The 9,746-nt window shown below is 34.2% G+C and overlaps 2 protein-coding genes across 2 annotated transcripts in view; one reads left to right on the forward strand and one right to left on the reverse strand.

Moving 5' to 3' along the window:
* LOC137653565 (protein hobbit-like) overlaps positions 1–9,746 on the reverse strand; it is a 572,883-nt gene that overhangs the window by 221,933 nt on the left and 341,204 nt on the right.
* Positions 1–9,746, forward strand: part of LOC137653826 (protein hobbit-like) — a 53,129-nt gene that overhangs the window by 5,010 nt on the left and 38,373 nt on the right. The window lies entirely within an intron of this gene.

Below are 9,746 nucleotides of genomic sequence, written 5' to 3' on the forward strand. Positions count from 1 at the left end.
GAGGATGATGTAGCTGCCACGACTTTTGAGATTCCGTTTTGAAATTAAGAAAGAAGTTCTGTAGATCTAGAGACTTCAACGTCTTCTGAAGAAATGATCTAACGTAAGACGCCAGACATTTGTGTGGGGCCAGTAGTACGGAATGGGACTCGAGAATATTTATTTAGCATAGAAGCCAGTTCAAATGATCCATCACTGGTCTAAATAGAACTAAAGGAAAGGTAAATATAAGTTTATTTACTATGGAATTTACACTTATATATGGATGAAGACGTTGGCAAGTTGCTTGAGGTATCGAGTTTAAGACGAAGAGCAGAGAGAAACTAAAAAAAGCTTCCTAGTCTTTTTGCTTAATACGTCTTGTTACATTGTTCTCTTATTTGTGCATTGTTCGTGATGAGAGAAACGCACTCATATGGTTCCATTGTTTCTCACATTTCCTTGTCTATGTAATGTATGAAAGTCTTGGGTGTGTTCACTTTCTAATCCGCGCCCAGTACTATTTTGCATAGTAGGAATCGTATGATATGAACATTTTTATAGTCTACGAATCGATTAATATTTGTATATGCGCTCTCTCTCTCTCTCTCTCTCTCTCTCTCTCTCTCTCTCTCTCTCTCTCTCTCTCTCTCTCTCTCTCTCTCTCTCTCTGGATGCAAATCTAGTATTATTACATTTTCATTTTGTTGGTGTAAGGGCCCTGGGTTGTTGTATCAATGAGAATTTTATCACTCCACGCTTAACGGTTAGTCCTGTATCTACATTACATGGCCCTTGACTCCTTCCTGTACGTGATTTGAAAACTATCACATGGCAATTTCTGATACAACCTTCAGCGTAACGGTATCCCTGTGACTTTAGCATAATAACATTTCATTATATGCTTATCTTTTCCTATCGAAATGAATTTTGATTAGGATAGTTATATCATAATTGAGTCAAGTACATTTATCGGTTTTATATTTGTTTATTTTTCAGGGGTTTACGATATATATATTACAAATAGTTGGCCTTGTTGCAGCCTATTTGTTTTATCAGCAGGTCTATCAATATCTGGCGTACTTGTTGCAAATGCTTTTCTTTTGAACAGGTTTATATGTCTCATTTCATTATGCATATATGACTGGTCCATTTTAACGCCGTTGCTAATCTTGAAATGTTTTATATTATTTTGTTTATTTCTCAAAGGCCTGTGCATTTTATTCATTATTCTTCCTCTTCCTTTCCATACCGTGCCGTTTTCGCTATTGGGTCTTACTAATTAATGTTGTACCTTGCCAAGTAATGATAAGATTTCTTTTGCTATTTTCGTTAGGTGATTGAGCTTGAGGCCCAAGAGAACGAAGCGCTTTGCCTTTAATAAGAGTCAGTTCGCGGGAAGGGTGCCAGATAGAGAGAGATTGTTCTAACCGATGGACATAATGAGACGGAGCCCTTTCCATCTTGGGAGAGGAGAAAAAAAAAGTAATTTCAAATCTAATGATAAAGGATGACGCAAGGAACTACTTGTGTAATTGCCAGTGTCTCAATCTGTAATTAATGCCATCTGAGCATTATTTGTATTTTTTATTACATAACCTAGACTAAGTAAAAGGTTGGATAAAGACAGAGGAAATTGCATATGTATTGCTCTCAAATGGTGGGAATCATTGTCATTTAAGGCTTCATTATTTTACATTATGTGGGGGAGGTAGTATTTAGCGAGTCCCCCTCCCCCCACCTTCCGTTTATTAAAAATCACTTTTTTTTTTTTTTCTTTTTTATAGGGGTTGGTTGGGAGAGGGTGGAACTGGGTTGTGGTTACAGCGTTGTTTGTATGGCTGGGGGCAAAGAAAGTGTTGTGAGGTACTTCTTAGTTTCTATTAGGCTTTGGTGTGGCAAAATGGATGGTTGACATCTGGGTTGTGTTTGGTGGAAGAATATAAATATTTTTTTTACTTGATTCTTACAGTAGTGCGAGATATTACTTGTGTTTTTTTTGTGACAAAGATGTGAATCTTAACTGCGATTTAAATGGCCATCATTTTGACTATTTAAATGACAATCATTTTGACTTATGTAAATGACAATCATATTGACTGTTATTCAAATAACAATCATTTTGACTTATTTAAATGGCAATCATATTGTCTGCGATTTAAATGGCCATCAATTTGACTTTAAATTACAGTCATTTTGACTGTTATTTAAATGACAATCTTTTTGACTGTTTAAATGCCAACGATTTAAGCACTATTCACTATTCAAAGATATTACCGTCTTGAAGATCATTTTTAAATGCCGATTATTCATGTACAGTACATCTCTACAGTACATCTAGTCAACCAACACAAAATGTGAGACAAAATAGATGCGGTCGTAATCCTCATAACAACTTTGATAGTCGAGCCAAATATTATTGAAGGAGATTCCATGAGGCTGTATGTTTTGATAACACCAAAATAACGGAGTATATTGTTTAAGTTTGCCAGAGAGTGACTTGGTGTTGCGTGCGTTCGGAAAGCAGTTGGGAATGCGAACATGGTTCAATGGTTTATTAACCTTTCATTTTTTTCGTCATCTGTCTGTTAACAGTATATTAGAAGGCATCTGGGTACCTTTTTGGAGATTTACACACACACACACACACATATATATATATATATATATATATATATATATATATATATATATATATATATATATTTGTTTGGTACTTGGACATATTACTTGCGTTTACAATTAATATATATCTTTATGGCGTCTACAAATCTAAGATCGTATCTCTCCTGACAAGCTGAACTCCAATTGTTTCAAGAAAGAAGAAAACAGCGTTTACAGTTCTCCAATTAATAATTGGTGTTGACGCATGCTTCGAATAACTTCTCTACTACCGTAAGTTTGTCCGGCGAGAGGCAGTCTTCAATTTTTAGTTGGCAGGAAGATATTACCTATTAATTGCATGTGTATAAATATATGCACATATATATATGTAACAAGGTTGAAAATAATCATGAATTTTTCTAAAAGAAAAAAATATTTTTATGATTTGAATCATGTTTTATAATTTGATTTTTTGATACTAATTTGCTGTTGCCGATTATTTTTTTCAGTCTTTTGAGGGATTTTCTGGTACTGAACTTGATTCATGTTAAATGAAACCTTGGTTTAATAGTCATTACTCAAGACGAGTTTTTCCACTTGGAAAACCAAAATTCAGACTTATGATTTAATGGGAGCGGACAAGTTATAGTAACTAGCACATAGATACACACAAACTAGCGAAACTGCAATCAAACAAGAATACAAATTTAAAGCAGTTTTATTTTAGTATATATACAGTACAGAATGACTAATAAAACTAAAAATATATTAAGGACTTCTCCTTGTGCGTAAGGTACTAGCAACAAAATGTTTAATTCCTATTAACGCTGTTAAACAAATCAAGAGCTTTATAAATTGAATAATTGCAACAAAAACTTCAAATCTTACGAACATCATGTTTACCTCAAATGTTATGGGTATTAACTAAGATTTTGTTCAATTGTTGTAATACTTGTAAATAGTAAATAGTTTTGGAAATTTTCTATTTTCCAAGGCAATTTCTGACAGTTCATTTTTATTTATTTTTTTTTCTTCGACAAATGCATCCGTTTCTAGTCCTTGCAAGACATATGCCTCAAACTTGACCGTTTTCATCGCCACGCTAGCTTATTGCTAATGGTGGGAGACTTTTGTCTGATTGCTCCAACCAAACACGGTTGGCCCTGATTAGTTGAGCTTTGCGGATCATACCAATACGCAAATTTTTTCACCAATTTAAATTATGCCTATTCAGAAAGAAAGATATATGTATGTATATATGTATATATATATATATATATATATATTATATATATATATACATACATACATATATATATATATATACATACATACATATATATATACATACATACATATATATACATATATATATATACATACATATATATATATATATATATATATGTGTGTGTGTATGTATAAAGCTTGTATAGAACACTATTTAAATCCTGAAGTTTTGTATCTTGCGCATTTTAAAAACATAATCATGTGTCGTTGGTGATGTATTGATAATGTATAAGACTGAATAATAATAACTTACCTTATTTGTGATAGTTAATTTCATAATAGTGTATATTGGGGTTTCCACCATTTGATTTGGCTTTGCTGTCATCCTTTGAAACAGATCGTGGGACATAGAAGCATATTCTAATTTGAGTCTTAATATGGATATAATATTTGGAATGTAAGTAAACAATCAAATTTGATCATTTCACATGATGGACCATGCAAACACCCTAGGGCTACGCCATTTATCTTATAAAAATAGTAGTGGAGTCTTCACGTTTACAGGGCATAAAGTACTGACATTTGGTGGCATTGAAATCATCAAGGCTTAAGGTGGAATTTTAGTTCCATAATCTCTCTCTCTCTCTCTCTCTCTCTCTCTCTCTCTCTCTCTCTCTCTCTCTCTCTCTCTCTCTCTCTCTCTCTCTCTCTCTCTGTTGTACGTAACATATTTCTTGAGAACTGCCTACTATCGTGACAAATTCAACCCTATACAGTATTTTCCCCCACATTGTCTTGGCTAACATACTAAATTAATTCGTTACTCCCCCCCTCCCCCCAGTATATCCTGCTATGGTGTCTTTGTTTATAGCTACTTGGAAATTGCTGATTCTCAACCTGGGACTGCTCGGGTATCAGTAAACCACAGGCTCATTACAAGTGACCATTTTGCTTTCCTTGTCTTTTCAGAGTGACTCATATTTGGTTGGTATGCATAGCTACGGGGATCTTGGCTTCAAGGCCCACGTGTCTTCTTGTTTCACGAACGTTATTATTTTCTTTGCTCTTCGGTCTATGTCTGGAGGAGTACTTGAAGGTTAATGATAATCGGTGGTTTTGTTTTATGTTCATTGCGTGACACATTCCTGGTATGGTATTGCGCAGTCCACTTGGATCTCAGACTTATGTAGCAATTGCTTATTTAAATATGCTGTAAGGTCACTTAAAGTTGACATTTTTTTTCTTGTGTAGTTTTCTCCCAATGTTGCCAAATTGATGAATGATAAGGTTCACGAGACGCCATGTTTTAAGGAGTAATGTGCTAAGCTGATGTATGTAGTAAATTTCGTCTGATATTCTAGTGATAGATTATTGATTAATATCATTGTCTAGATAAGTTTTATTATTATTGGGTCACTGATTGCAATATTGAAAGTATGTCATATCTTGGCATAATTAGCATTAATATTCATTCCCTTTCCTTTGAATACCATAGTTCATTGTTCTTTTCAAATACTATGCGCTTCTTCGGTCTCATCTTCGAATAGCATATTTTGCTCGGTGAATGAAAGGAAAGACCCCTGGAAAGACCTTGGCTGTGTTGTGGCCGGAGGTCTTGCCTCATTCCTCAGTCACGATGTTTTGGTATTATTATTCATAGGATGGTATGTCTCCCTTATCTTTTCACGGACGATCTTGGTTACATTCTCTCTCTCTCTCTCTCTCTCTCTCTCTCTCTCTCTCTCTCTCTCTCTCTCTCTCTCTCTCTCTCTCTCTCTCTCTCTCTCCCATGTAACCCCGTGGCAGAGGTCCTAACTTATGTTATTGTATTTTTAATTGAAATTGTCTCCGGTAAAAGCTCGTGACCTCCATAGTTAATGTGCCTTGATGGTTTACAAATAATTTGTATTCTTGTGTTCCTCTATTTAACTTTGTAAATAAAAAAGCAGAATTTAAACTTATGGTGTAGGAAAGGTTAACGATCATAGTAATAATTACTTTTTGTCATCATTAAAGTTTGGTCATTGAATTTTGACGAGGGTTACCTCATATCTAGTTAGTCTCTGGAAAGATATTGATGTTCAAACTCCGCTTATCTCTGCATTTCATCTTCGAGACGATTCTGTAGAATGCTCCTTTTTTCCTGACCTCAGGAAGACTTGTACGCCTTTAAAGATCACCCATGATATTGGTATTATGTTAAAATGACCCTGTACCCCCGAATCGTTGTTTCTGATATTCTGCATTTATATGTCAGTTTCAAGTGTAACCTCACAATGAGAGAGAGAGAGAGAGAGAGAGAGAGAGAGAGAGAGAGAGAGAGAGAGAGAGAGAGAGAGAGAGAGAGAGAGAGAGAGAGAGAGAGATATTTGAATCCAATCCTTATTTCAAGAAAGGAGGTTTCATTTCAAGCATGACGAGTTTGCTTCTTGGTTCTGTTTTTGAGGACGTGAGAAAACACATCCTCATTCATTATAGTTGGTGTTGCTAGTTCTCTTTTAAACAGATCCACGCTGAGGATGTAAAGGATTACATGAATGTAATTTTTAAATTAAGAAATATGAAAACCTCCCATTACCCTCATCCTTCCTTTTTTATTGTCGTCGAGGTGTTTTTCATTCGTCAGTTGAGTTTTACTGTTTTTTCTTTGAGTTGGTTCACCAGTTCTGAAATAGATACTTTCACTATTTACGGTTTCATGTTTAATTGGCGTTGCTGACTTTTGATGTGACACCAGTGTCATGAAACTAAAACATGTTTATTCTAGTCTCCCTCTTAGATTGGACAATGACACACACGCATATATATATATATATATATATATATATATATATATATATATATATATATATATATGTGTGTATATATATACATATATATATATATATATATATATATATATATATATATATATATATACATATATATATATGTGTGTATATATATATATACATACATATATATATATATATATATATATATATATATATATACAATTGTTTATATATTTATTTATTTCATGGAAGTAACGCAAGGACTTCCTATTTTACCAGGATCTCATTTTAGGCAGTCGCTGACTTTGATATTTTCAAGGTGATTCTGCAGGAAAAGAATTAAAAGTGTCATTATATCTTATGCCAAGTCCAAGGACACGAGGATCATTTATTTTTCGTTTTATTTGAATCTCTTAATATTTTTCCTGGGAATTTTTGACAGTCATCAAGTTTGATGGTGTGTTTTGGCGTTTTTATCTGGATGTCTGTCATGGATGAGCAAAATTGTTTGTTGTTTTAAATGTTTAGTGTCATTGAAAATATATGTTTCTTTTAGCTTTGTATGAACTAGGTTTTATTCTTTAAATAGATGGAAAATTGTTTGGTACAGTAACCCAGATTTGTTACATTTATTATAGGATTACTAGCGTTTTTTGTATAATAATAATAATAAACCTTCCATACTTTTTTATATTGCAATAACTCTTAAGTAAATTTTATACATTTAATTACTTGCAACGACATTTTCATCTGTTAGTAAGCTTTTTGAAGAGTGCTTGTGTGTATTTATTTGTGGATTCTTCATTGCATAAACGAGGAGACAGTTTTACAAAATATTAATAACAAAGAAACTAGAAAACCGTTTTTTTTTCTTTCCTCTTTGGTCAGCGTTTCCTAATGAATTAAAGCATAGAAGTATTTGAAAGCTTACTTTAATTGAATTCTATGTGTCAAAATCGTTTATTTTAAATATTCTGTACAGGTAACTTTAGCGTTTCGAATGAGCAACAAAAAGTGTTATGGCACCATTTCATAGTATTAAATTAATCTCAAAATAATTGAGCATTATCTGGGAGATTCTTTTATTGGCGACATTTATAAGAGACGACGCGCGTACATTTGGCAGACCCTCTTTTGTTACTGAGCAGCATAAAACCATCACTGAAAAGATTCTACAGGTGAAAGTTTGAAGCTAAAGTGAAACGTAATTAAACTTTCAGTCCCATGTTATTTAATGCACAGAGAGAGAGAGAGAGAGAGAGAGAGAGAGAGAGAGTGAGAGTGAGTGAGTTCCCTCAACTTCACCCCAGGTGATGACAACATCCATTTAAACGTGAGTCAAGTGTTGTACCGCTGGGCCACTCTTCTTGAAAGACTCAATTAGTCTATAATGAGATGAGTCTCTCTCTCTCTCTCTCTCTCTCTCTCTCTCTCTCTCTCTCTCTCTCTCTCTCTCTCATGATTGGCAATGGTCGTTGTAATTATCATATCGACAAAAAGTTTCCAGAAGGGAAAGGGGAGACTTGGGTGGCAAGCATTTATATTTATAATATGCTGGTGAAATTGCCTTCGCTGATATCCTTCCTATACTAACAGCCTCTGGAGGTTTCGTGTGAATGGGATTGAATTTTATTATTGTTTTCTGTATGATTATTAATATACACACTATTAGTAGTTATAGCTTAATAGAACCGTAAAAAACAAAATCTTGTAGTGGCGATTAAATCTAGGCATAGTTTTGTTTTTGTCATCATTACAGGATTGTTGGCTTATTTCAGTTTTGCTGTCAAGTAGTCTCTTAAAAGATTTTAGATACTGGTATCCATAGAATTGCTCAAGGTTGTTGTGTATCTCTTGGGATAGGCTATATTATGCTTGATTAAAAAAACTCCCATTTGCGTTTTAATCTCTTCAATTTTGCGTAAGGTGTCTTTGTTTTTACTGATTTATTTTAGAGACCAGAAGGATGTGCAGCCCATTTTAAATAAGCTTACCAGACTAACCAAAAAAAGCTGTTGCTTAGTTTTTTTTTTTTTTTTTTTTTTTTTTTTTTTTTTTTTTTTTTTTTTTTTCTCATTACAACCGCTTGATTGCAAAACAATGTTTGTGGAGTTAATTTCCTGTTTTCTGGCACTTCAATTGTGTTTCGGTCATGTCAAAATGTTAAAGATTTCAAAACTATAGAAAGGGTTTTTTTGGTTAAGTGACCCGTTGTCACGTGTTTATTAAGTTTGTCTCCTTCCTCCTGTTTTATCAATTCACCTGCTGATACACGCGATTAATTGACATTAAGGTTTAGCAGCCTTTGAATCACACAAAAAAAAAAATGTTCTCTCTCTCTCTCTCTCTCTCTCTCTCTCTCTCTCTCTCTCTCTCTCTCTCTCTCTCTCTCTCTCATATGGTTAAAATCTCCCATTTTGCATTGAAGTATTTGGTGATAGTTTACTAATATTATTGGTGTTGTTCGATGGAGAGAAATCAGAATATTATATATACTTAAGGATGTTTACAGACGGCTTCTTCATCACGAAGAAAGAAGGTCTAAGAAGCCATTCGTGTATGATCAGTTTTCCTCGTCGCCCCTCTCATGAGGCTTATTTTCTTTTGTGACCTCGTATAACAAAAAAAATTACTGGGAGCCATTTTTTTATCGAATTTCATATACTGTCTTCTGTTATATACAGCTATGTTATTTCTGAAGGTTGGGGCGTCAGTTGGTTCAGTATTTCAAGAATAGAAAGACTTTACGGAGAAGAGTCATAAGAGTTTGATCTGGGTGATGAACACTTGCATGTTATGGTACAATGGGTCTATAGCGGTTTGCTTTGTGACCTTGGAATAGGTCGGGGGAGTGGGGTTGGTGAAGCCTTTTTCGTGGAGAGATCGGGCACGGTTTTTATGTTTAGAGATTTTACGTTTTGGGAATTTCGTTTGGTCAGATCTTGTTTAGGCACCTGGTTGCCTTCGCCAAAAATATTCGAAGGGTGTGTATTCACCCCTGTCTGTCTGGTAGTTTATTAATTATTTGTTTGGTCATGAGCAATTTTATGGCTGTTTTTTTTTTCTTTTACATTAACCTGTGATAAGATTGACTAGGTCAATGCCAGGTCAATCCTGTTTGCATTTCTACAATAAGGCGCACAGTCCCTCAAGGCTTAC

Source organism: Palaemon carinicauda, chromosome 14 (assembly GCF_036898095.1).
Source record: "Palaemon carinicauda isolate YSFRI2023 chromosome 14, ASM3689809v2, whole genome shotgun sequence".
Lineage (NCBI taxonomy): Eukaryota > Metazoa > Arthropoda > Malacostraca > Decapoda > Palaemonidae > Palaemon > Palaemon carinicauda.